The sequence below is a fragment of the Mustela erminea genome, chromosome 16, assembly GCF_009829155.1.
Source record: "Mustela erminea isolate mMusErm1 chromosome 16, mMusErm1.Pri, whole genome shotgun sequence".
In the NCBI taxonomy this organism is placed as follows: domain Eukaryota; kingdom Metazoa; phylum Chordata; class Mammalia; order Carnivora; family Mustelidae; genus Mustela; species Mustela erminea.
The window spans coordinates 69,177,634-69,204,515 of NC_045629.1; the positions used below are offsets into that span (position 1 = coordinate 69,177,634).

The window sequence follows — 26,882 nt, forward strand, 5'->3', positions numbered from 1 at the left end:
AGATCAGCTGAGTTTACCAGTTTATTTATGAGAGAGAGAGAGTGTGTGTGTGTGTGTGTGTGTGCGTGTGTGTGCGTGTGTGTGTGTGTGTGTGTGTGTGTGTGTGTGTGTGTGGAGGGGGGAGGGGCAGAGGGAGAATCTCAAGCAGCCTCTCATGCGGAGTGCAGAGCCTGTCACAGGGCTCAATCCCAGGACCTTGAGATCATGACCTGAGTCAAAATCAAGAGTCAGATGTTTAACCCAATGCACCACGGAGGCACCCCAAGACCAGCTGACTTTAAAATCAGGAGATTATCCTGGTGATCTGGCTGGGTCCGCTGTAATCAAGGGGGTCCTTTAAAGTGGAAAGCAAGGTAGAACAGAGAGGAGGGGGGCAGATGAGAGGGACATAAGGGAAAGCCAAAATAAGCCTCTCTTTTTTATCTCCTAACTTCATGTTCAGCCACTAGAATCCCATAATTACAGCTAATAATAGCACCAATTAGCTAGACGTTGTTATGAGCCCAGCGCCTTACTGAGCACGTCACACCAATCATCTCCCAGCAAAATTTGAGAGATGTGGCTTTATCTACAGAAGAAGAAACCGAGGAACAGTGCGGTTAAACACCCTGTGGATCAAAGTCAGACCACTACAGCAGCACCCCACCAAGCTGCTAATTTCGACGGCATACCCACTGCCTGAGGGGGCCGGGGAGGGAGGGCAGCTATGTGACCTCTGCCCCCCAAATCCTCCACGGGCTCAAGAAAGCCATTTAGCTTCAGTGCCTTCTGTCATTATCCTTGGTCTTCTCACATTGCAACTGGACAATTTTTCAAAGATACAGATTCTTTCTTCACTTCACTTCAAGACTTGGTGAGAGGCGTTTCTTTTCGGTCTCAGAAAATTTGTTTAGGGAGTAGTCAGGTATTTTTTATGTAGTTATTGCACTCCAACATCTTTCTATGTCTGCAATTCTAATTTATTTCTCTACCAAGAGATTTCTGGCATCTGAACCTCATTTCTCAGGGGCCACCTTTGTGACAGAGTATGGTCTCGATCAACCAACTAACCAAGCAATTAGAATCCATTGCACCACCTTGCACAGTGAGTCAAGGATTGCTACTCACCCTTCCTTCTTTCTGCCTTAGGTCTCCAACTGGGGTTTTAGCCCTACAGAATCATTCTCAGGTAGAACATGAGTAGTGGTTTCCTACAGTTAAGGAGAGGAATTGAGCTCAGAAACACAATTCTTCTCTGACTTCCTAAGCTCAGTGTTTTTGAATCATTCACTGTCATTTGCCTTCAGAACCTCCAGGAAAGAGAACAATGGAAGGCTCTACATCCAAGGATCTCAGAACAGTTACTCAATCTCTTTGGTTTCAGTCTCCCGTACGCTACTATTAGGAGGTTGAGTTAGGTAGTCCCGAAGGTCCCCTGTGACCCCTACAAGACAGATCTACCCTAATTCTTCTAGGTATCAAACCCTGATACCTAATCTGTTCCCCCCTTCTATCTACTATTTATTTAGAATCTAGTGACTCATTCCCAGGCTCAGTAGCTCAGCTAATGAGCCTCCACTCATCACATTACATGAGTATCGTTGTCTAGTTTATTACAGATTCTCACATCAAACCACCTTTTTTCCCTGAAGAGTCATAAGACACACCAAAATACAGTGACTTCATCGGAAAGAGTAAAGCAATTCTAGAGCGAAACAGTAAGAATCGACACAGTAGTCCTCCCTATCCGTGGTTTTTACTTACAGTTACCCACAGTCAACCAGTCTGGAAGCTGATGACGCTCCTTCTGACATGTTGCCAGAAGGTCAAGAGTGGCCTAGCCCTACTTCACAACACCTCCATCATTCACCTCACCTCATCTCATCAGGCAGGCATTTTATCATCTCCCGTTATCACAGGAAGAAGGGTGAGTATAATTAGATATTTTGACAGAGACCACATTCACGTAAGTTTTATTACAGCATATTGTTATAATCATTCCAGTTTATTGTTGTTAATCTCTTACTGTGTCTAATTTATCAATGAAACTTTATCACAGGTATGTATGTACGGGGGAAAAAGAAATATGTAAATAGGTTCAGTACTATCTGTGGTTTCAGGCATCCTCTGGGGGTCTTGGAATGTATCGCTGGTGGATAAGGAGAGCTACTGTAGTAACATTTTCTGCCATTTGCTAAGCACCAACTATGTGCTAGATCAGTAGACATTTTGTATATACCTCATCTATTTCACTAAAACTCTAGAGACAATTATTTCCCCCATTTGAGGGATAGGCAAACTGAGGCTTAGAGAGGTTAGGCTGACTTGCCCAAGATGAAAACATGGCTGGTGGGTTAGGTGGGATTCCTCACATACTCCATTTGGCCCCAAAGTTAATGCTGATTATACTGCACTATGTATCAGACAAAGTGCTGGCTTCCTTCTTCATTTCCAGAGCCCTTCGTTTATACCAATTATTCAAGGCTTGACCACACCCACCCTGTATTGTATCATTTCCTCCAGATCTGCCTCACCTAATGGTCCATCAATGCCCTGGAAAAGGTCACTTATTCATCTTTTTCATCTCTCTATTCCCTTTCTCAGCCCCAGACCTAGCTCCCAGCAGGTGTACAATATATGCTCGTTAACTAGTGTGCATTAGTATTCCAAAAACGTCTCTTGCAGTGAATACCAGGCTGATGAATTCTGATGGAAAAAGCCTTTTATAAACATCACTTTAAGAGAGAAAAATAGGCATTTGTCATACTGTCTGTTATAAACATTGTCAGCTAAGCCTCTTTTTCCTTGTGCCCCAATTTTAAAAAGTTAAGTTTGATCCATTGGATGGCCTATTTTTTTTTTTTTTTGATGCTATTACCGTTGCTAGACCTGCGATCAGCTGGCTCCGTGGGCATACACTCAAGCACAGGAGAAATGTGATTAGTGCCCAGATTCGCCTGCCATCCGCCGGCTTGTCAGTGTCTGCTTCCAGGGTGCTAATGAACATAATCACAACTGATTCGGTCCCTGAGGTTCATTGTGTAGACTCTGGACTCCTGTTGATTCGAATCTTGATTTCCCCAGATTCCTGGGGAGCTCTGAAGTACAGAGAAAAGCAAAGGACCAAACAGCAAAGTGAATACTTGGCTGTCACACCCTTCCGTGCCCAGAGACCTGTCACTTTGTCTTCCAGACACTTTTCCTTGGTTAATATATTAGGATAGAATTATGGGGCTCAAACAAGGCATCTCACTGATTCACTGTCAGCCAAGACAGCAGTCTCTGGGGTGAGGTGCAGATCTGCTTCTTGGACTTAAAATGTGGACACTTTTCTGCCAATTTTTTTTTTTCCTCTGACATAAGGGCAGTGTTGGATCAAAAGATGCCTGCAGACTCACATGCCAACACCTACACTCTGGCTGGCATAGCATCAAACTTGCATTGTTTCCCTAGTGGAAATTTTTGTAGTTAGGATATTTTCTATTTGAGGCATTCAGTAAATCCCAAATTCAGAGCTGAAGAAAACTCCAAAATCCCTACAATTAAGCTTTGTAGTATTACATGCAGTAGAACTCTCAAAGCATCAACCAGCAGCCAGCCCAGCTTCCAGAACAGAACCTGAATCCTGCCTCTTGTCCTCATTTCCAGAACTCCCACCCGGCTCCAGGCCAGCGTCATCCCTCATATGGACGGACCACTGCCACTGCCATTGCCTCCTAAGTGGGGTTTCAGCATTGCCCCCGACGTATCAGCCAGAATGTTCTTTGAAAGAGATAAACCAGATTGTATCACTTCCTTGCTTAAACCTTCTAGTGGATTCCTGCTGCATTTAATTCTTTTTTTATTTTTTTTTTAATTTTTTAAGAAACTGTTTATTTTCCATCAACTTTATTTCCTTTTTGTTTGCCTTTGTGGAAGAGCAGCTTAGGACCACCCCAGGTTTGTTCCTGTCCATTCAGTGGCCTGAGCCGTGGGAGATGCCAACCAGGTTTCCTTGCAGGCTAAGCATCCTGCTCTCCAGTAGGGCACTGTTGACTAGGCACAGAGGGCACCTGCATGCCTTCAGACCAGCCAGTCTGGGACCTTAGGTGGAGTAACAGTGAACTCAGGAGCTGGAGCAGTCCATCCACCCTATAATTCCCCCTGGGTCACAGCCTTTTGAGCAGTTGTCTGCTCTTCCTTTTCAGTCCCTTCAGGATCTCTGTCGAAGTAGAGATCGGAGGTGACCACCCATGGGTGTTCACAGGAAATGGTGCCACACAGGCGCAGAACATCCCAGTCCAGGATCACCACATCAGACCCACTGAGCGAGCTCCATTGTTGTTGCAAGGGATGGCAGTGTCCACATAGCACAGAGGAGAGTCTGTGTTACACAGAGTGATAGTAGACTCATAAGATGCCTCTGTGACAGGCCGGTGGTCTGCCTGGCTTTAATAGCTATCAGAAGCCTCAGCTCCCAGAAGCCTGCCTGAATCCGGTTAGCAGAAGCTCCAGGAGTGAAGCAGCCGGCAACAGGAATGGCTCGAGTAGCAGCAGCAGACATCAACCCAGCTCGCCCGCCAGGGTTCCTGGATGATAGAACACTGACTGACATCAGCTGGGTTTTCACTGGCAACAATGGCACAAGCTGCCAACAGAAGCTTCTCCCAGGTCCCCTTCAGATTCATGCTGTAGAGGCTTTCACTTATCCTTCGGTAGATGTACTGCTCCATTTGGAAGTCAAGGTTGGTGCCACCCAAGAGGGATCCAGCAGCAAGGAATTGGAGGACATCCTCCTTCATCTGTAGGACATCAAGGGCTCTGGAGTTGTGGAATTTTCCCTTTAAGTTAGGATGGGAATGAGAACAACGTATGGGCCCCTCCCTGAGTAGCATGGAAAAGGATTCCCACTGCATTTAACTACACTCTAGTATTACCATAGCCAACAAAGCCCTAGAGGTCTGGCCCCTGCCTCCCTCTCTGACTTCATCTCTTTCCACTCTCCTCCTTGTTCTCCACTCTAGACTCAAGGCCTTTGACTGCCCCTAGAACACAGTGATCTCTCTTCCCTCTAGAATGTGGGGTCTTTGTCCTTTCCAGTGATGGATCTTTCTCTAGAACCTAACACATCTTGCACATACGAGGTGCTCAATAAATTTGGGTTGAAAGAATGAATTAATTGTATCTGATTTGTAATAAGAAAGTGTCCAATCTATTTGTGGTATGGAAGGTTTCCTGGAGGAACTGTCCTTTGGTCTGATTCTTGAAGCGCAAGGGGTCTCAGGCCAGCTGCACAGAGTGAGACAGGATGTGGAATGGGGAACAGATGTGCAATTCATGGCACTGGGCGCCATGAGCCAGGCCGGTGCAGCGTGCTCTGAGAGCATGCAGAGGAAGTGACTCAAGCAGGCCAGAGGGTTGGCAGGAGGCCTCAGCAAGGAAATGATATTTGAGCTGAGACTTGATGACTGAAGACACAGCTCACAGACAAAAATGAGAAAGAAGCATTTCAGGCAGTGTAAGCTTCCTGGGCCAGGCAGAGGGTATGGGAGATGAGGGTGAGAAGGGGGTATGCCTGCTAAGTATCTAGGATTTTTTTTTTCTGGAGAAAAATATAGAAAATAGAATACTATTTTCACCACACCATGGAAAGTAAACAGATAAACACTATTGCCGAACAATAAGAAAAGGGACTCTGGCAAAAACAACAAGGATGAGTCAGAGAAGGCTTGAATAGATCTGATTTTAAGTACACACAGTCAGATAACTATACATGTACATCCAAAACATATTTTCTTTGTTATTTTTGTTTGGTCAAAGGGCTTTATGCACAACCAGATTTTCATGTTCAGATGGGCTTCTCTAACATTGGTGAAGGACTAGATATTTAAATTTCCTGTCTATCATACTCAATACTTTTTTTTTTTTTTGAAAAATTTTTTTTTTATTTCCAGCATAACAGTATTCATTATTTTTGCACCTCAATACTTTTGTAAAATAAAACAAAAATAGCATGAACATCAAATTGTAGTAAGTGTTCCCAAACACTCTCAATTTCTATACTTATTTCCTCCTGGCCTGGTAAAAACCACATGGTGGACCAGGCCTGATTCACGGACCACACTTTGAGCCACACCAACTGGCAGGGAGGCAGTGAAGGCCATCTAGAAAGGCCCAGGCAGAAGATGGTCTCAGGACATCATTTGGTCTCAGGACATCATTTGGTCCAGGCCCCTGTCTTTGGGCAGGTGGACAAACAAATCTTCTATCACTCAGTATCCTGCGTTATACTTTTGTGTTTCTTATTGATATTTATTTTTCCATGACCCTGTCACTGAGAGTTGGGGTCATCCACAAACTCATAAATACTGTGTGACTGAAGAAGGGAGCCCCTTCCCAAGGCAAGGAGATGGTATTCGGCAGAAATACTTGTTTTTCTTCCATAGCCACTGCCCATTAACCCTCCCATGGGTTGAAGAATATTACTTTGGGGACATTTTGGCTTGGAATTCAGCACATACTCTCTGACCTACCAGAAATAACAAAAGGAGTTTTGAATTTATATATCCAACTTCATAAATGGATGTGTTTCATTCGGATATGTTCGGATATATTCCCCAATCCATCTTTCTTGTCCACGCAACGGTCACATTATGGTTTGATCTTACTGTTTATTTGGCATAGTATGGTGAAAACAGCTTGGGCTGTGGAAATATGTTGGAATTCAGTTGTCATTTTACTAGTTCTATTTGGCAAATAAAGTGACAGAACTTCTATGAGGTTTAACATCTTCATCTGACACAAAAATGTGAGAAATAACTTTCATTTCAGAGTCGTTTTGAAGATTAAATACTTGGCACACAGTAGCTGCTCAGGAAATTTGGGGCCTTTTACTTTGCTCCCTGTAGTACCGTTAGCCATGGGCTGGAGGAAACGATTGAGGCTCTCTCAATCGCCTTTAGTTATAACAATTGCTAGAGTCTATCCTCAGGTGGTTTCTGCTACACCCAATGCAACAAATCCTTCATCCTAAATAATTAGCAGCAAATGCATAGTTTCTTGTGGAGCCCAGCCCTATCTGCTCCCAACACAAGTGGTGTAATGAGAGCAAGCTCTAGAATCTCATAAACCTCAATGTGCCCAGGCTATCCCTCAGCACTTTGAATCGAGCTTGCTGTAGAAGAGGGCTCTGTTGGCTTTTGCCCTTCCTGTGAGTTTGCATTAATTACCTGTTGAACTGAGTTTATAGACCAGAGCCAGATGTTTAAGATCAAAGGGAAACTGGGCCTCAGGGAAGGGACTGGAAATTGCTTCAGAATGCCTTTAGGCGACATGAATGGAAATGACCCCCTAAGCAAATCCTAAGCGGGACTTCTCCAGGATCTGGGCAGACTCTCTTTAGACTGTCCAAGAGGACAGAGGGCTCCCCAACACTGGCTGAAACACCCTGTGTGAAATATGTGCTTCCTGGCTGCCTGGTCAGTCTAGGCAGAAGCTCAGGAAGTGAGAACCACCATGAAAACAGACTTTGGCTCTGAACAGTGACCAAGAGAACCTCTGAACCCTAGCTCTTTCTCCCCTTCTCCACACAGTCCTGCCGAGCCCTGCCCTACCCTGTCTGGTTCGAGAGTGGCCCGTATACCCCGAGGCCGCTGCTAGTGTGCCCCTGGGAATGCTGGGCCTCTCTGCTCAGTGTTGGTGCCCCTCTGCTCTGTTCTCGTTTCCCTGACTCTTCCCCCGCAAAGAAATGGGCTGTCCTTGGAGTAATTCCGGAGGTACTGATGACGGCCAACAAGAAAATGTCCAACAGCTCCCGGGTCCATCTCAGCTCCCCCTCTTACTAGTCCTGTAACCCCCAAGTTTCACCTTCCTCACCTGCAAATTGTGGGTGACAGTGACGCCTGTCTTATATGGTTGTGCAATGGATCGATAATGTGGTAAAGCCCTTAGTGCAGTGCTTGGCCCAGAGTGGATATTCACCAAATATTCTAAATACTGTGGTTGTTATTTTTATTATTAATGAGCAGCTGGCAAGCCTATTCCCAGATCATCATAAATATATCAGTTTTGTAGGGCTGCTGGAACAAATTACCATAAACTGGATGGTTTAATACTAAAAAAAATGTATTCTAGAGACCAGAAATCTGAAATCGAGGTGTCAGCAGGGCCTCACTTGCTCTGAAGGCTCTAGGGAAGAATCTCTTCCTTGCCCTCTGTAGCCTCCCCTGGCTGTGGGCATCCCCGGGGTTTCCTGGCTCCTGGCTTCATCGTTCCAATCTCTGTCTTCACATCGCCTCCTCTGCGTGTCCCTAGCCTCTTCTCTGCCTTATTTCCCTGTGCCACTTTCTTCTAAGGACACTTGTGAAGGTCTATAGAACCCGCACAGACCGTTGCCTCATCTCATCTGTTACTACATAAGGTAGTACTCACTCTTCTGCCATACGGGTAATATTCATAGGGTCCGGGGGTTGGGACATACTTTACCGGAGGCTACCCAGTTAAACCCACCACAGAAGACATACCTGAGGGAAAATGGGTTTGGGAAGGAGGGAATTTGCTTGCTTCTTGTTCAAGAGTCTCATATCCTGACAGCATTTGATTATCAGCAGCAAAACCCGCTTTGCTGTCTCTCTAGGAACCCACTCACGACCATGGCAGATCCTAACATAGTTACTAGGTCCCTGGAACCATGGTGTATATAATACAGCCTGGGAGTGAGTTTGTGGGATGGTGGGATGAGACAGAATAGGCTATAGGGACTAAAGATATGCAGCTGGAACAAAGGAACTATGAATAGAGAAAGAACATCAAATTTTGGTTCACATTATACATAACAGTGGGGATGCTGTAAATTGGCCAAGCCTAGGGTCATCTGGTCTTATCTTATGTACCTGGATATGAACTAAACTGTGTTAAACCTTAGCTTTTAAAAAAAATTTTATTTTATTTTTTTCAATGTAATCTTCACTTTTTTTTTTAAAGGTTTTATTTATTTATTTATTTGACAGAGAGAGATCACAAGTAGGCAGAGAGGCAGGCAGAGAGAGAGGAGGAAGCAGGCTCCCTGCTGAGCAGAGAGCCCGATGCGGGACTCGATCCCAGGACCCTGAGATCATGACCTAAGCCAAAGGCAGCGGCTTAACCCACTGAGCCACCCAGGCGCCCTGTAATCTTCACTTTTGATTTTAAGTGGTTTTGATGCCCTCAAAACTGTTATGTATTACTCTCCATCCCTGATCACTGAGGAGAGAGAGACATCAAGTTCAAAGGGACACCATGCCTATTGTGCTCTATGGATTTGTGGAATACGATGTCACCAATACCTTGCATTTGTATAAAAAATGGCAGCTCTGGGGGAGATGCAGGGGAGAAATGGCCCTTCTTATGAAGTCAGAGGTCTCAGGCAGAGTTTCCAAAGCATGACTTGGTAGAAGTGGAGGAAGAAAGCTTCACTTTTTCTTACCCTAGACCAGACCCATGACTGCTGCATATCATCACCTCTCATGGGACTCATGGTCTCATTATAAAATGAGAAGGTATAGTGGGCTAAATAATGTCCTCCCCCCAAGATACCCATGTCCGAATCCCCATAACCTGGGATTTTCACCTTATTTGGCAAAAGGGACTTTGTAGATGTGATTAAATCAAGGATCTTGAGATGGTGAATTAGCCTGGATTATCTAGGTGGACCTAAATGTGATCATAAGTGTCCTTACTAAGAAGGAGGCAAGAGGGAGGTTTGACTACAGAAGAGAAGTCAGTGGTGACTGAAGCAGAGATCAGAGAGGTATATCCCCAATCCAAGGACTGCTGGCTGCCACCAGAAGGTAGAAGAGGCATAGTACAGATAATCCCCTGGAACTTCCAAAAGGAACCAGTTCTGCTTACATCTTGATTTTAGTGCTAGAAGACCCATTTCAGACTTCTGACTTCCAGAACCATAAGAAAATAAATTTCTGTTGTTTTAAGTCATTACATTCATAATAATTTGTTCCAGTAGCAATAGGAAAGTAATGCAAGGGTTAGGCCATATACCTGTAGTCATGATAATTATACAAGAATCTTCAAGGGCTCAGCTTGGGCCAAGCATTCTGTAACAAGTTGTGCTCTTACTTTACTCCCAAAGACAACCCTAAGAGGTAAGTATTGTTAGTCTCAGGGAACCGAGAATTAGAATTAGAGAAGTTCATTAACTTTGCTAAAACTAAACAAATAAATGGAGAAATGGGATCTAACCTCAGGCCCAGCTGTTTACTAAGGATCCATGAAACACTGCCTGCTTTTATATAAGAAATTTCTTGACATTTTTGACTTCGTACAGTTAAGAAAAAAAAAATCATGACTTATGAGTTAATTCAATTTCTACTTTCCAGTGGTACTCTAAATATCAGTGTATCTATACGCAAAGTGAAATCTTCTTCTCAGGATATGACACCACCATTTCTTACATTATGAGTTAAAATTGCCTTTAGCCTATGAAAATGCAATTTCAGTAACATACTGAATGGGAAACAAATGTCTAGTGCTTAGATCAGATAAAAATAAAAGTGTTAATAAAAATTATCTTAAGCCTGAAAACATGGCAAAGGCCCATACACTGTGTCCTTATAACATCTTACTGCAGCACCATTGAACAGGCGCACCTAAGGAGGGTTTCATTCTCTTGGCTAGTGTTTCTCAAACTTTTTGGTCTCAGGACTCCTTTAACTATTGAAAATTATTGAAGACCTTCTACTACACAGGTTATATTTACTGATATTTACCATCTTAGAGATTAAAAACTTAAAAATTCAAAATGCTTATTAATTCATTTAAATAATAATAAGCTCTTTCCATATGAATACAAATCACATTTTTTTTTAAATTTTTTATTTTTTATTTTTATATATATTTTTTTATTTATTTCCAGCATAACAGTATTCATTATTTTTGCACCACACCCCGTGCTCCATGCAATCCGTGCCCTCTATAATACCCACCACCTGGTACCCCAACCTCCCACCCCCTGTCCCTTCAAAACCCTCAGATTGTTTTTCAGAGTCCATAGTCTCTCATGGTTCACCTCCCCTTCCAATTTCCCCCAACTCCCTTCTCCACTCTAAGTCCCCATGTCCTCCATGCTATTTGTTATGCTCCACAAATAAGTGAAACCATATGATAATTGACTCTCTCTGCTTGACTTATTTCACTCAGCATAATCTCTTCCAGTCCCGTCCATGTTGCTACAAAAGTTGGGTATTCATCCTTTCTGATGGAGGCATAATACTCTATCCCCAGGGGTACAGGTCTGTGAATCACCAGCTTTACACACTTCACAGCACTCACCAAAGCACATACCCTCCCCAATGTCCATAATCCCACCCCCTTCTCCCAAACCCCCTCCCCCCAGCAACCCTCAGTTTGTTTTGTGAGATTAAAAGTCACTTATGGTTTGTCTCCCTCCCAATCACATCTTGTTTCCTTTATTCTTCTCCTACCCACTTAAGCCCCCATGTTGCATCACCACTTCCTCATATCAAGGAGATCATATGATAGTTGTCTTTCTCTGCTTGACTTATTTCGCTAAGCATGATACGCTCTAGTTCCATCCATGTTGTTGCAAATGGCAAGATTTCATTTCTTTTGATGGCTGCATAGTATTCCATTGTGTATATATACCACATCTTCTTGATCCATTCATCTGTTGATGGACATCTAGGTTCTTTCCATAGTTTGGCTATTGTGGACATTGCTGCTATAAACATTCGGGTGCATGTGCCCCTTTGGATCACTACGTTTGTATCCTTAGGGTAAATACCCAATAGTGCAATTGCTGGGTCATAGGGCAGTTCTATTTTCAACATTTTGAGGAACCTCCATGCTGTTTTCCAGAGTGGCTGCACCAGCTTGCATTCCCACCAACAGTGTAGGAGGGTTCCCCTTTCTCCGCATCCTCGCCAGCATCTGTCATTTCCTGACTTGTTTATTTTAGCCATTCTGACTGGTGTGAGGTGATATCTCATTGTGGTTTTGATTTGTATTTCCCTGATGCCGAGTGATATGGAGCACTTTTTCATGTGTCTGTTGGCCATCTGGATGTCTTCTTTGCAGAAATGTCTGTTCATGTCCTCTGCCCATTTCTTGATTGGATTATTTGTTCTTTGGGTGTTGAGTTTGCTAAGTTCTTTATAGATTCTGGACACTAGTCCTTTATCTGATATGTCATTTGCAAATATCTTCTCCCATTCTGTCAGTTGTCTTTTGATTTTGTTAACTGTTTCCTTTGCTGTGCAAAAGCTTTTGATCTTGATGAAATCCCAATAGTTCATTTTTGCCCTTGCTTCCCTTGCCTTTTGCGTTGTTCCTAGGAAGATGTTGCTGCGGTTGAGGTCAAAGAGGTTGCTGCCTGTGTTCTCCTCAAGGATTTTGATGGATTCCTTTCGCACATTGAGGTCCTTCATCCATTTTGAGTCTATTTTTGTGTGTGGTGTAAGGAAATGGTCCAATTTCATTTTTCTGCATGTGGCTGTCCAATTTTCCCAGCACCATTTATTGAAGAGGCTGTCTTTTTGCCATTGGACATTCTTTCCTGCTTTGTCGAAGATTAGTTGACCATAGAGTTGAGGGTCTATTTCTGGGCTCTCTATTCTGTTCCATTGATCTATGTGTCTGTTTTTGTGCCAGTACCATGCTGTCTTGATGACGACAGCTTTGTAATAGAGCTTGAAGTCCGGAATTGTGATGCCACCAACGTTGGCTTTCTTTTTCAATATCCCTTTGGCTATTCGAGGTCTTTTCTGGTTCCATATAAATTTTAGCATTATTTGTTCCATTTCTTTGAAAAAGATGGATGGTACTTTGATAGGAATTGCATTAAATGTGTAGATTGCTTTAGGTAGCATAGACATTTTCACAATATTTATTCTTCCAATCCAGGAGCATGGAACATTTTTCCATTTCTTTGTGTCTTCCTCAATTTCTTTCATGAGTACTTTATAGTTTTCTGAGTATAGATTCTGTGTCTCTTTGGTTAGGTTTATTCCCAGGTATCTTATGGTTTTGGGTGCAATTGTAAATGGGATTGACTCCTTAATTTCTCTTTCTTCTGTCTTGCTGTTGGTGTAGAGAAATGCAACTGATTTCTGTGCATTGATTTTATATCCTGACACTTTACTGAATTCCTGTATAAGTTCTAGCAGTTTTGGAGTGGAGTCTTTTGGGTTTTCCACATATAGAATCATATCATCTGCGAAGAGTGATAATTTGACTTCTTCTTTGCCGATTTGGATGCCTTTAATTTCCTTTTGTTGTCTGATTGCTGAGGCTAGGACCTCTAGTACTATGTTGAATAGCAGTGGTGATAATGGACATCCCTGCCGTGTTCCTGACCTTAGCGGAAAAGCTTTCAGTTTTTCTCCATTGAGAATGATATTTGCGGTGGGTTTTTCATAGATGGCTTTGATGATATTGAGGTATGTGCCCTCTATCCCTACACTTTGAAGAGTTTTGATCAGGAAGGGATGCTGTACTTTGTCAAATGCTTTTTCAGCATCTATTGAGAGTATCATATGGTTCTTGTTCTTTCTTTTATTGATGTGTTGTATCACATTGACTGATTTGCGGATGTTGAACCAACCTTGCAGCCCTGGAATAAATCCCACTTGGTCGTGGTGAATAATCTTTTTAATGTACTGTTGAATCCTATTGGCTAGTATTTTGTTGAATATTTTCGCATCTGTGTTCATCAAGGATATCGGTCTATAGCTCTCTTTTTTGGTGGGATCCTTGTCTGGTTTTAGGATCAAGGTGATGCTGGCCTCATAAAATGAGTTTGGAAGTTTTCCTTCCATTTCTATTTTTTGGAACAGTTTCAGGAGAATAGGAATTAGTTCTTCTTTAAATGTTTGGTAGAATTCCCCCGGGAAGCCGTCTGGCCCTGGGCTTTTGTTTGTTTGGAGATTTTTAATGACTGTTTCAATCTCCTTACTGGTTATGGGTCTGTTCAGGCTTTCTATTTCTTCCTGGTTCAGTTGTGGTAGTTTATATGTTTCTAGGAATGCATCCATTTCTTCCAGATTGTCAAATTTATTGGCGTAGAGTTGCTCATAGTATGTTCTTATAATAGTTTGTATTTCTTTGGTGTTAGTTGTGATCTCTCCTTTTCATTCATGATTTTATTTATTTGGGTCCTTTCTCTTTTCTTTTTGATAAGTCGGGCCAGGGGTTTATCAATTTTATTAATTCTTTCAAAGAACCAGCTCCTAGTTTCGTTGATTTGTTCTATTGTTTTTTTGGTTTCTATTTCATTGATTTCTGCTCTGATCTTTATGATTTCTCTTCTCCTGCTGGGCTTAGGGTTTCTTTCTTGTTCTTTCTCCAGCTCCTTTAGGTGTAGGGTTAGGTTGTGTACCTGAGACCTTTCTTGTTTCTTGAGAAAGGCTTGTACCGCTATATATTTTCCTCTCAGGACTGCCTTTGTTGTGTCCCACAGATTTTGAACCGTTGTATTTTCATTATCATTTGTTTCCATGATTTTTTTCAATTCTTCTTTAATTTCCCGGTTGACCCATTCATTCTTTAGAAGGATGCTGTTTAGTCTCCATGTATTTGGGTTCTTTCCAAACTTCCTTTTGTGGTTGAGTTCTAGCTTTAGAGCATTGTGGTCTGAAAATATGCAGGGAATGATCCCAATCTTTTGATACCGGTTGAGTCCTGATTTAGGACCGAGGATGTGATCTATTCTGGAGAATGTTCCATGTGCACTAGAGAAGAATATGTATTCTGTTGCTTTGGGATGAAATATTCTGAATATATCTGTGATGTCCATCTGGTCCAGTGTGTCGTTTAAGGCCTTTATTTCCTTGCTGATCTTTTGCTTGGATGATCTGTCCATTTCAGTGAGGGGAGTGTTAAAGTCCCCTACTATTATTGTATTATTGTTGATGTGTTTCTTTGATTTTGTTATTAATTGGTTTATATAGTTGGCTGCTCCCACGTTGGGGGCATAGATATTTAAAATTGTTAAATCTTCTTGTTGGACAGACCCTTTGAGTATGATATAGTGTCCTTCCTCATCTCTTATTATAGTCTTTGGCTTAAAATCTAATTGATCTGATATAAGGATTGCCACTCCTGCTTTCTTCTGATGTCCATTAGCATGGTAAATTCTTTTCCACCCCCTCACTTTAAATCTGGAGGTGTCTTCGGGCTTAAAATGAGTTTCTTGGAGGCAACATATAGATGGGTTTTGTTTTTTTATCCATTCTGATACCCTGTGTCTTTTGACAGGGGCATTTAGCCCATTAACATTCAGGGTAACTATTGAGAGATATGAATTTAGTGCCATTGTATTGCCTGTAAGGTTACTGTTACTGTATATGGTCTCTGTTCCTTTCTGATCTACCACTTGTAGGCTCTCTCTTTGCTTAGAGGACCCCTTTCAATATTTCCTGTAGAGCTGGTTTGGTATTTGCAAATTCTTTCAGTTTTTGTTTGTCCTGGAAGCTTTTAATCTCTCCTTCTATTTTCAATGATAGCCTAGCTGGATATAGTATTCTTGGCTGCATGTTTTTCTCGTTTAGTGCTCTGAAAATATCATGCCAGCTCTTTCTGGCCTGCCAGGTCTCTGTGGATAAGTCAGCTGCCAATCTAATATTTTTACCATTGTATGTTACAGACTTCTTTTCCCGGGCTGCTTTCAGGATTTTCTCTTTGTCACTGAGACTTGTAAATTTTACTATTAGGTGACGGGGTGTGGGCCTATTCCTATTGATTTTGAGGGGCGTTCTCTGAACCTCCTGAATTTTGATGCTCGTTCCCTTTGCCATATTGGGGAAATTCTCCCCAATAATTCTCTCCAGTATACCTTCTGCTCCCCTCTCTCTTTCTTCTTCTTCTGGAATCCCAATTATTCTAATGTTGTTTCGTCTTATGGTGTCACTTATCTCTCGAATTCTCCCCTCGTGGTCCAGTAGCTGTTTGTCCCTCTTTTGCTCAGCTTCTTTATTCTCTGTCATTTGGTCTTCTATATCACTAATTCTTTCTTCTGCCTCATTTATCCTAGCAGTGAGAGCCTCCATTTTTGATTGCACTTCATTAATAGCTTTTTTTATTTCAACTTGGTTAGATTTTAGTTCTTTTATTTCTCCAGAAAGGGCTTTTATATCTCTCGAGAGGGTTTCTCTAATATCTTCCATGCCTTTTTCGAGCCCGGCTAGAACCTTGAGAATTGTCATTCTGAACTCTAGATCTGACATATTACCAATGTCTGTATTGATTAGGTCCCTAGCCTTCGGTACTGCCTCTTGTTCTTTTTTTTGTGTTGAATTTTTCCGTCTTGTCATTTTGTCCAGATAAGAGTATATGAAGGGGCAAGTAAAATACTAAAAGGGTGGCAACAACCCCAGGAAAAAAATGCTTTAACCAAATTAGAAGAGATCCAAAATCGTGAGGGGGGAGAAAGGGGATAAAAAGAGGTTCAAAAAGGAAGAAAGAAAAAAAAAAGAAAAAATAAATAAAAAAAAAAGAAAAAATAAAAGAAAAGAATTAAAAAAAAAAAAAAGGAAAACACCTTTCAGAAAGTGGTTGTTTTTCTGTTTCCAGAATTGCTGTTCTTCTCTTCGATCCGCCGATGGATTTTCAGGTGTTTGCAATCTTTAGATAAGCTATCTAGCTGATCTCCGGCTAGCTGAAGCAGTCTCAGCCTGCTACTTCTCCGCCATCTTGACTCCTCCCAAATCACATTTTTAACGAAAAATAAATATATATTTCCCAAAGCCAAGTAATTTAGTGAGAAGAGTGGGATTATTTTGTATGTTTGCAAATTCCTCTAATGTCTGGCTTAAAGAAGACCTTTGGATTCTCATACATGCTTCTGCATTCAGTCTGCTGTGATATGCCAGTTGGCTGGGGTCTGGGAAGATAATTCTGCCTCAACGAGATACACAGTTTGTAAAGGCAGAGCAGGGGAGAGACAGAATTTAATGGCCTTTCCAGATAACTATAGATACTCTCCTCTGATACCGCACCCAACTTGGCTTATGATAGTTTCTTAAAGCTTAATGACAATATGGAACCTGAGATATCAATGAACTTTTTGAACTCTGTTCCACTAAAGTCCATTGAGCTATCTCACGCTTTAAATGAATGTTTTGCCCACGTATGGATTTTGTGCATTGATCATTTGGAAGATACTGGTTCACTGAGTTCTGCAAAGGTTCCTAATGTTAATCTGGTTCACGGTGCCAAAAAAAAAGAATTTCAAAATTCGAATTTTCACTTGAAAAGGTGAATTTTGTCATGGCCATAAATTCTTCCAGTAAGTTTTTCTGAAGTTCCAGATTCACTTCATTCATTTTTGAGAAACAATTTGCCAAATACCCAAGGCTGAATAACCATTGTTTGTCAGTTTTTTGTGTCTGTTGTTGTTTTTGTTTTGTTTTGTTTTTGAGGAAAAAATGGTGTTCCTTGAAAAAAAAAGTGGGAAGTTCTGCTCCTAACCCCAACAACAGCCTGATTGCTTTTCCCCTGGATAACCACACACCGTGGTACGCATCAGGAGCGTTTTATGTCCTCTGTACTTTCCATTTCACTGCATGGAATATTAAAAACAGATGTACTCAAAGTCAAGATTTAAGACAATTAATAATTTTTACTGCTTCATCAAGGACATCCTTAACTGAAACAGGTGGGCTTCTTTTGCAGCCAGGACATGAAGTAAAGAATGCACTAACCACCAGAGTAGTTTGGGCCCAAGACCTTGGTTTGCACCAAAGTGCCACATTTCCACCCACATTGCTTCTGCCTCATCAATGTATGTGTCAACACCATAAAGCTAAATAAATAAAAATGGCTGAAGGGCAAATAACATCTTGGTGTTATTGTGAAAACAGGTTTGACATCATGTATTCCCAGAAAGGGTTTCAGATTCCCCATGGATCCGTTTACCACACGTTGAGAACCTCCATCCAAAGATACCTTCTAGCTCTGAGAATCTGTGACCCTTCCCTAAGACCAGATTTCCTAGATGACTTTATGTAAACCTATCCTCACAACTGATGCCACAAAAAAGAGAAGAGTAGCCCCGATACTCCTGTTACGCTTCATTCCACTTTGATTCTGAATCAAGACATGTGAGGTATGCCTGGGGGTGGGGGGCAGGAGGGTGTTAATCATCCGTGAGCATCCAGTTGATGCTGGACAGTGTCTTGCGTCACTCTGAGTTGGAGAATACGAAGGAAGTGACCTATGTCAGGGTTCTCATAGCGTGTCTATGGCCTTACACACTCCTGGATAGAGTTTTCAGGAAACAGCCTCCTTTCTGCGGAGCTGTTTATCTCTTTCCCCAGTTAGTTCCTCCTGACATCTAACATTAGACATGTAAAGCAGTGATTTCTGGTCTAGGCCAACCACTCCATAACTATTTATAATCCTGCAGGAAATCATTACTCTTTTCGTTTCAAGATGACTGATTTAAAAAAACTAATTAAGGCAGGTCATAAAAACAGAATTTCAAAGGGTGCGTTGGGGACAGAGTGACCTGGTAAATAATTATTTTCCCTCGTACCTAGCTCTCTAACTGCACGGAAGACTTTATCACTGTCTTCCTGATGAGCAGCTTTTAAGAATTAGCTGGGATTCAGAGAATTGGGGAAGTGGGATGGAGATGAGGTTTGCATCAAGGCACAGGTTTTTAGGGTATTAATAAATATAAATGTGTCCTATGAGGATAGGCAATGTGACTGCAGAGCACTGGGGCTCTTTAAAAATCTGCAAAGATTCTCTGAACTAAATGTCAGGGTAGAGATTCTTTGGGGTTGGGTATCAGGTTGAAATTGATGAGATTTTACCATAGTAATACAATTGATCTCAGCCCTCCACCTCTGGAGCTATCAAGGGGCATCCTCTGTGACCTTGAAGATTTAGTCAAATTGGTACAAAAGAGGTAAAACATTATCTCAAAGAGAATTGTATAACAAGTCAATATGCTGGCTGAGAATTCCTAGGTCCCCCCCTTCCCTGTCAATTAGTTTCTTTTCTACTTAACAAATACTACTGTTTTCACATCTACCCTGTGCCAAACTGAATAGGGCACTGGGAAGAATATAAAAATTATTAATATAAAACCCTTTATCTCAAAGTTTCTGATTTTGTTCATAATTTAAGAATTATGCACAAAAAACTCTAAGAGCTATACACACAGTGATGAAAAGCATGGGTCTTCCCCTTCCTAACTGTGTGACATTCGACAAGTTATATAAGCTTTCTAAATTTCAGATTTCTCGTCTATAACAAGGGGATAACCCTAGTACTTCCCTTGTAGGGTTGTTCTGAACATTAAATGAAATAACATGTGTAAAGAGCCTTGTACAGAGCCTGTACCTTGCATTCCAAATATCTGAGTCAATTATAAAAACTACTATTTTTTAAATTTTTTATTTTTTCAGCGTAACAGTATTCATTATTTTTGCACCACACCCAGTGCTCCATGCAATCCGTGCCCTCTCCAATACCCACCACCTGGATCCCCCAACCTCCCACCCCCCCCCGCCCCTTCAAAACTCTCAGATTGTTTTTCAGAGTCTGTAGTCTCTCATGGTTCACCTCCCCTTTTGAGTGACTTTCTCTCCTAACAATAACCAGGGAGCACTATTCCCTTTACAAATGATGGAATCTGAGGCTCAAGAAAATAAAAATAATTCACTATACCATGATACCCTTCGGATGAGAATCATTGCAAAAAAGCAGAGAAAGGGACAGGAATTGAAAAGATATGGGTCATTAATAGTTCTGGTAGCCTGTCTCCAAAATGGCACCCCAGGAACCATAGTATTTGTGTCCTTGTGTAGCCCTCTCACTCAGTGAATAAATAAATACATGTGGCATCAGTAATGCCACATGATGTCAGAGCTGGCTTAAAGGAGCCTAGCAGCTCCCCCCTGGCTCCTTTGGGATGCTTGCTCTTTGGATGTTCCATCTTGGAGCCCAGCCACCATGCTGCAAGATGCTTAAACCCAAGCTGCTGCCCCAGCCATGCTCAGAGATAACAACCAGCACCAAATGATAGTTCTGTGCATGTTCCTCTTTGGACTTTATCCAAAGTCAAACCTCAAGACTACTACAGCCCAGATGATATTTGACTACAACTGCTTTTGAGAAATCCAAGTGAGAACTGCCCAGCTGAGGAGGGGTCCCATTTCATCTAGTATGTGGAAAGATACAGGGACTCTTTCTCTCAGCCTAACAATAAGAAATAACTAGATGAGCTAAACAAATATAACTTTTTTAGGGCATGTCAGAGAGCTAAAGTCACAAGACAACTCGGGTAACTCAACTCTAAATTTTGACAAGCCCCTCCAAGATGAGATGAGACCTGTGAACTATTGCACTTGTGGCAGAGAAGGGAGGGAGAGCCAAGCCTCCGTAACAGCAGGTGGCAGGGAGGGACCTGCTAGTCATTCATTTTTATATGCTCGAACAGTTTCGTAATTTTAAAGGAACCTGGACTGAGAAGCAGATGCCCTGTTTGGTAGACAGATGCTGATCACAGCCCAGTGATCTCCATCTGGCAGAGACCGCAGATGACAGTGAGCACTTTTCAGAGAGCCATACCTGCATGGAGCAGGAAGGCCACTGAGACAGGGAGGCCAGGGCACTCAAAGACGGGCAGTGGCTTTGACACACCTCACAGCTGGCGGACAGCAAAGGTTCCCAACACTTCCTGCCTATTCTGTTCATTGATTAATGTGCATAGCTTTACACAAATCACACATCTTTCCTGTGCATTTCCAAGGTTCAGAAAACTAATACAGACACCTCACTGCACTCTCCTCCCATCCCCCCACCCCCAAAGGCACCAAGCTCATTCACAAACACCCTGGTGAGGAAGAACCAGGCAGAGTGACTGAGAACCACTTTACCAGCCAAATGACCACTGATGCTAAATGACTTGATAGGTTAAAGAATGCAAGGACAATAGATTCTCTTAATGAATCTCTAAGTGACCAAAAGAAACTGGGCACCAAAACCCTGATAGAAGTAGCAATGTGTTGTTGTTTTTTTGGTTTTTTTTGCAAAATATTGTCTATAAAGGACCAAATATATACCAGGAACTTTGAATATTTTTTAACATTCTTTATCTCCAATTCATACAAAACTAAAAGTTAGATGTTACTGTCCCATTTTGCACATGGTAAAGCCAAGGCCAAGTACAGAGGAATGGTTGTGCCATAGGTGCTGCAGTTAGACTACTTGGGTTTGGTTTCCAGCTCTGCTACTTACTTGCCATGTGACTGTGGGTGTGTCTTCTCTGTGCCTCAGTCATCCCTTCTATAAGATGGGAATAATAATGGTACTTTTCATAAATGAGAGAGTAAAAGTAAGACATTGGCCAATGTGCCCAGCATACAGTAAACCCTTAATGAATATGACTCGCCATTATTAAGTTACTTTACCCAAACCACACAGTGAGAAAGAGTCTGATTCCAAAGTTGTATTCTTTCCAAAGAAATATTGTTTGTCGTTGTGAAATTGTTTTTTGTGAAATATTAATAAATTTATATAACCTAAGTGAAACAGAACTAGTATGAACTCAGATAGACTGCCCTCTCTTGCCATGATCCCCTCAAGGCCGCACAGCCATGGATGATCAGATGTTTGCTGAATGGTTTTCTTAGATTCCCTGCTCCTTCTCCTTTTTTGTAGTCCCAGTTCATCAAGACTCCCTCTCTGAAGGAATCTCATTCTATTATGTTAAATTTGGGTAACTAAGATCTTCAAAGTATAATATATATTGTATTTGCTGTGTAAATTTAAGAATATCAGAGCAAAACTAGACTCCTAGATAAGACTGTAAATCTCTCTTTGGGTTCTTTGCAAAACATAGGTTATCAAAGAGATACGAAGACATGGATGAATGGCTAAGTAAAATGTGATTATATATACAATGGAATATTATTTAATGTTAAAAAGGAAAGAAATTCTGGTGCATGTTATAACATGAATGAAACTTGAAGACATTATGTTAAGTGAAATAAACCATTTCCAAAAGGACAAATGTTGTATGATTCCACTTAACAAGGTTAATTAGAGTAGTCAAACTCACAGAAACAGACAATAAAAAGGTGGGCCAGAGTCTGTAGGAGGAGAGCATGGGAAGTTAGTGTTTAATAAGTACACATTTTTAGTTGTGCAGGATGAAAAGAGTTATGGGAATGGACAGTAGTGAATGTACTTAATGCCACTTCAAGATAGGGTTTTTTTTTTAAAGATTTATTTATTTATTTGAGAGAGAGAGCACACACACACATGCACACATGTGGAAGAGAGGGCCAGAAGAAGAGAGAGAAGAGAAAATCTCAAGCAGATTCCCTGCTGAGATCATGACCTGAACCAAAATCAAGAGTCAGAAGCTTAACTAACTTCAAGATAGTTTAAATGGAAAATTTTATGTTATGCATATTTTACCACAGTGAAATGTTTTTCAAAGAAGAAGAATATAAACTTTAGAGGACACTAAGGGCATTATAATAATAATAATAAAACAAAATATTAGTGATTTTCTTGTTCTGAGTGTGCTTGGAATCGATTATGCATGAGTCCAACAGCTGGTGGATGCTATAAGATCAATAAATTCTAAAGTCATCAAGCTTCATTGTCTCAATGCTAAAAGCCAGAGCTATTCAGGGATGGGCTCCAGGAATTATAACACCTGTCACTGAGGGCTCAAAAAGAAATAAGATAATCAGTTGTCAAGAATATTATAGATGGAGTAATTTCTAAGGGGGTACTATTATTAAAATCTAAGCTTGCTAAACAAAGGAGACAGACAGGGAGGGGTCAGCTACAATCTGTTGTTCATTAAAGGTCTCTGTGTTGCTAGCACAGACCTGGGCACTGCTGGGGAAAAAAAAGCTATAAGGTAGGGTTCTCTACCAAAGGAAATACCATCAAGTCAGAAGACATGACAGTGTCATGTCATCAAAACCCATTTAGTGCCAAGTTGTGTGGACTATCCTAAGAGATCAGGATGTAAGGACGTTCTGTATTGTGCCAATTTGGCTAGACTGGAACTATATTTCCCTGAATTCCCTTCCCTGATGGTTCTGAGTTAGCATTGGTCACCGGACGAATCTGCAGTATTTGAAAGAGCAGCCATTATGCTCTCAAGGTCCTGGTGGACCAGCACCCATGTTGGTGCCTCTAATGAATATTGGCTCTCATTGTTAGTGAGGATGGCAGCCAGCTTGCAGCTCCTCAAGCCCCACCAGATCCCCTCCTCCTCTGAGTGTGGAACAGGAGCATCTGTAACTCTGTAACAAAGAGCTCCAGCTTCTGGAGTTCACCCCCATCATCCAAATTATAGGCAGCAAGAGAAGATGTGGGATCCAACCTGTCCTTGTGAGCTCCAATTTGCCATTTTGGATTTTGATTTGTCTTTGTGCACCCCCAAACTGTTCTCACTGTTCTCCACTTCACATCCAACTTTTCTTTCCATCTGCTGGCCTTGCTGACCTAAAGAAACTTTGAGCCTAGCACCAGAAGTAGAAGAAAGTCCTACATAGCTTTCTTCACCATTTCCCACAAGTGCCTAAGATTTTAATGTCTCTGGTGCATCCCTTACTCCATACTAGCCATGGTGGCTCTGCTGTCCTGATAGAACCATCACTGATAAGACCATGGGACAATACAGTCAGGCAAAGAAGGTATATGTCAGCTCAGCCTTAGAAGCTTAGGTCTTTAAGTCATTAACATGCCAGCCACTTTCTAATGCTACTTTCCAAACATCACTTATCCATGCCTTAAGATGGACTTTGTTCCATCATAAGCCTGTGTTATTTCCAGCTCAGTACATACCAACTTCTAAAATATATTCCTGTGCCAGACCCAGGTAATCTTTTTTTTTTTTTTTTGGTCTGCCTGATGCCCAAGCTTTAGAGTGGATAAACACCAGCAAAGTCTATAAAACCCAAGAGAAAAACAGGGGAAATCTGAAGCAATTACATTAATATAGTTTAGTACAATCATCAGGATGATATTTAGGCTTTGGAGTGATAACAAAGGATGAATCCTGGCTCCACACTTTCTAGTCATTGGGCCTTTTGCCAAGTTGCTTAACTTTTCTGAGCTTCAGTTTCCACATCCGTAAAATAGGAGAAGAAACCCTTCACTATTAGTTTTCTGTGCAGATAAAATTTAAAAAGTGTCTAAGATATTTATAAAGTGTTTTTAAGTGCTTGGACACATTTTTAAGTACATGAACACGCACATGTACACAAACACGAAAACTCACTATCAGGACTAAGGGGTTCCATTCTTTTGGTCATTGCGTCTTATCTCCAGTAACTGGGATGCTGGTCTATGATGAATAAATGGATGGATGGATGGATGGATGGATGGATGGATGGATGGTGATGTTTGCTTTGCTAAAAATCTCTAGATAGAAGGGCCAATGGGAAAGAAATGAACATGAACACCATGACTTTGAAACAGCTGTTAAGTCAAAGACATACCTACAGAGAAATCCCTCAAAATTGCCACAGCATCAGGTTCTGCCAGGTTCTTGTCCTTGCTTCCCTGAGGTGTGTTCTTCAAGCACCATACTGCTCTGTGTTTCTCTCACAGACTTACACAGTCTTCAAATCCCTTTCATGAGCATAATGTCATCAGATCTTTGCAATAGTCCAGGAAGGCAGGAAACATGACTGTTAGTATCCCCACCTTACCACCAAGAGAAGGAGTCTTAGAGAGGCCGAGTTGCCTGTTCTGATATCTAATTGAGGGCTGCTTCCATCATGAGCCATAGCCAGACTGTGTCTTGAGGGATGTCAGAGAGATGCAAAGAAGAACCACAGTTGTCATGAGAAAAGCTGTTTTTTCCATTACAGCAAAATTATAGAGACTGTATCTTGGTCTCCTGCAATGACTGTGATGCTTTGGCAGGGGAAGCCAGGGCACCAATTCTGGGCCTGCTTTTACAGTCCATTTACTAGCTGCCATTTTGCATGCTGAACAGGAAATACTTGGACCTCACAATCAAATTGATCAGAATTTGAATCCCAGGTCTGCCACTGTCTGTAAAACCTTGGGCAAGTTACTTAATCTCTTTGATTCACAATTTTTCAATCTATAAAATTGAGATAATATCTACTCTGGAGGCTTAATTGAGATAACCTAGCAGAGTAGCTGGAATCCAGCAGAAGTTCAATCAATAATAATCTTCTATTATCCCTTCTCTATCCACTTCTACCTTCGTGGAGTAAAGAGAAATCTAACAGAGCAGCTAAGAGCATGAACTATGGAGCCAGCCTGTCTGGCTTTAAATTCTAGCTCTGCCATCTATCGACTATGTGATCTTGGGAAAGATCACATAGCCTCTCTCTGCCTCAGTTTGCTCTTCTGCAAATGAAGATAGTAATAGTACCTACCTCATAGGGTCCTCATGAAGATTAAACTAGCTAATATTTGTAAGACACTCAGAACACTGATTGGCATATAGTTAGGAGGTGCTACATACATTTTCTCTTTTAAATTAAAAAAAAATCATTTTCACAAAACATTTGTGGAAAAGAAGAGCTGTGAAAATACCTTTTTTAATTTAGAAGAATCAGATAAAAGGAGAGAAATACTAAAATATCTTTCTGAAGCATCAAAAATGTACTGAGCCCTTACAATTTCACAGGCACAAAATAAAATGCAAAATGTTGATGTCTGAGCCATTCCTTCAGTAAACCTGTATTGTATGCCAACTCTGCACCAGGCACTTTGCTAAGCACTAGAGATTTGAAGGTGGACAGCACAACCAGGTCCACTGCCTTTGTGGAGCTACTAATTAGAGGGATGGGTGGTGGAAAAGTTAGAGGAAAAAATCAATAAAATAATTACAGCTTATAATAAGTGCTTGAAGGGGGGCCCTGAGTGGCTCAGTCAGTTGAGCATCTGCCTTAGGCTCAGATCATGATCCGGAGATCAAGCCCCATTTAGTGTTCTGTGCTCAATGGGAAGCCTGCTGCTCCCTCCTCTGCCCCTCCTCACTCAGGCTGCGCTTTCTCTCTTTCCCTCTCTTGTACTCGAAGGAAAGATAGCTGTGTACTGTGAACAAGGACAGAGGCAGGAGGGAAGTGCCTGGACAGAAAGGAGTCCGTGGAGGCTTCTCCAAGGAGGTGGCACATAGGCTGAGACCAGAGGGCTGTGAAGGTTCTGCTCACAGAGCTTAAATCAATCTAATCTAGGGGGTTGGGAGCACTCGGCATGAGCATAAATATAGAGATTCTAATGGATCTACCTCACAGAATTGTCCTGAGGAATAAATATGATGAGGTCTGAGAGACACCTGGCACACGGCCTGGTCCAAAATACATGCTGAACATCGTTACCGTCTCCCTTCAGGGGAGCACCCACAGTTTCTCTGTAGTCTAATGGAGTGCCTTCTGGGCCCATCCCTGCCTCCCAAAAGCAGCATCCATTAATTCAACAATTCCCCCAAATCAACACATCATTACTAAGTGAATTTATTTATGAGGCACATTAAAGATATGGATATGATAAAAGATACAAATTCAAACCTAACCCTGCTCTCCAGGGACTTACAGACTGAAGGAGGAAACAGATACCTACAAACTCATAAGTGGGGAGCCCCAGACCAGAGGGGGTAGCATCCGTCCACCCCAGAGCAAAGAATGGAGTGGCCCACAGATCCTCAGCAGAGAAGAAATGGAACAGAGGGTCAGAAAAGCGTGGCTACCTGAGGAGGGGGATCGCTAGGCATCAAGTGAGCCTTCAGTTTGCCAGCATGCTGAATCCACGAATATGACACCTGCCTGGCTCAACACAAAAGGTCCCAGGGGCAGGCCCCAGGGCAAGGGTGTGAACTGAAAGAAGACGGGTCCAGACCCTCCAGATGGACAACAGCCATGCCACAGGTAACAAAGATACCACCGTTCTTGCCC

At 41.9% G+C, this 26,882-nt stretch overlaps 1 pseudogene; it reads right to left on the reverse strand.

Annotated features, from left to right (window-relative positions):
* Nucleotides 1-211: 211 nt before the first annotated feature.
* On the reverse strand, nt 212-8,864 carry LOC116575426 (annotated as a pseudogene).
* Nucleotides 8,865-26,882: the final 18,018 nt, after the last annotated feature.